At 31.2% G+C, this 1,818-nt stretch overlaps 1 protein-coding gene across 3 annotated transcripts in view; it reads right to left on the minus strand.

Moving 5' to 3' along the window:
- Positions 1-1,812, minus strand: part of LOC106869634 (uncharacterized) — a 671,006-nt gene extending 669,194 nt beyond the window's left edge. The window contains exon 1 of one of the 3 annotated variants that reach the window (XR_008266597.1): positions 300-1,812. The gene's annotated coding sequence lies outside the window, so the exon portion shown is untranslated. The remainder of the gene's footprint in view (positions 1-299) is intronic. The other 2 variants (XR_008266594.1, XR_008266595.1) reach the window with 2 other exon arrangements.
- Between the last annotated feature and the right edge of the window lie 6 nt (positions 1,813-1,818).

Raw genomic sequence — 1,818 nt, forward strand, 5'->3', positions numbered from 1 at the left:
TGGAATGGACAATCGAGCGACGGCGATTTTTTTGTAAAGCGGGGCGGGTAGTGCGGGTGTATAAATTTATAAATTGTTTCTGGGTACTTGCAACAACGAGAGGGTCGGTGTACATATATATAAACAGGCTTTGAAGTATATGGGGTGGTGGGTGGAATGTGACGGCGGGTGGGTGTTTGAATGTTGGTGCTGGTGTTACACTGTAAGAAACGAATACAAGTGGTGGTGGTGGTGGTTGTGGTGGAGGAGGAATTGTTGGATGTGCATGTACGTGGGAAAAAAAATTAAAATCTTCTTACCTGTATTGTAGTATCTATCTATATATATATGTGTATTAGTAAGTATATACATATATATACATGTGGGTACGTATAAAACCAAACCAGCTCCTAGCAATAGATGTCAACATAGGCCAGAATAAGTTCCTTTTTAATTAAAAGCTCACAGAAAAAAACGGATTAATCCTTTCCGAATGTGAACATATCAGAAATCTTCATCCAGGAAGAAGGAACACGATTATTATTCTTATTTTTAATTTTTATAATTATTATTATTATTATTAATAATTATTATAATATTTTTTTTATTATTAATATTTATTAATTAATTATTTTTATCATCATGTTTGTGATGGCTGTGACAAAGGTTGATTTCTTCCTTTTTTTCTTTTCTTTAAAATTTATTTTTTTATTTACTTTTCAATAATCATTGATATATGATGACAAAATAGATAATCATCATCATCATCATCATTATTATTATTATTATTATTATTATTATTATTATTATTATTATTATTATTATTATCGGTGTCGTGCCTGTTGCGATACTCGTTAACGTTATATTCCATCATTTTGGCGGGTCACTATGCATCGCATCTCCCGTAGTGTATGCCATCATCATCATCGTCGTTGTCATCATCATCGGCATCATCACCATCATTGTATTCATCATGATCATCATCATCATCGTCATCATATTCCTCATCAAGAACGCTGTCATCGCCAATATTAATTGCATTACATTTGTCATTTTCCTTCTCTCATGTTTTTTTGTTTAGGTTTCCGTGTGTGTTTTTTTTTTCTTTTTTGCTTCGTATTAAACCTGTCTTTTTCTTTTTTTCTTTGCAGGGTTTCCAGTTGTTGTTGTTTTTTTTATATTTGTTTATTCTTTTTAATTATACATTCTCCTTTCGTTTGTTTGTGTATACGAAGGCGTGCATACAAATGAGTATGTGTTTGTGTGTGCTCTCTGGCTGGGCGTGGTTGTGTCTGTGAGTGCGTGAGTATAAATATGTGTGATTATTTACATATATATGAATGTGTGCATGATGCATCCGTTTGTATATATATGCATATATATATGTGTGTATGTGCGTGTATTGACGTGTATATATATATATATATATATATATATATATCTATGTATATAAGTGGCTATATATGTATGCGAGAATGGTTGTCTCTATATTAGTGAATATGCATGTATGCGTGCTGTGTATGTGTGTGTATATATATATATATATATATCTGTGTGCGTGAACAAGTATATATATATGTGTATTTATGGATGTATACAGCTATTTATGCATGTGTGTTTGTATTTATAGGTTAGCCATCTTGATGTTGTTGCTGTTGTTGTTGTTGTTGTTCACGGCATGTTTTCCGCTGTTAGATGATACCGGACACAAACAAGAAGAGCTGATCAAAGCAGAAGTAACTAGATATATATATATATATATATATATATATATATATATCATATAATGTATACATACATATATATATTATCCATACATATACGTGTTTAAAGATATAT

This window comes from Octopus bimaculoides, chromosome 22 (genome assembly GCF_001194135.2).
Source record: "Octopus bimaculoides isolate UCB-OBI-ISO-001 chromosome 22, ASM119413v2, whole genome shotgun sequence".
Taxonomy (NCBI): Eukaryota; Metazoa; Mollusca; class Cephalopoda; order Octopoda; family Octopodidae; genus Octopus; species Octopus bimaculoides.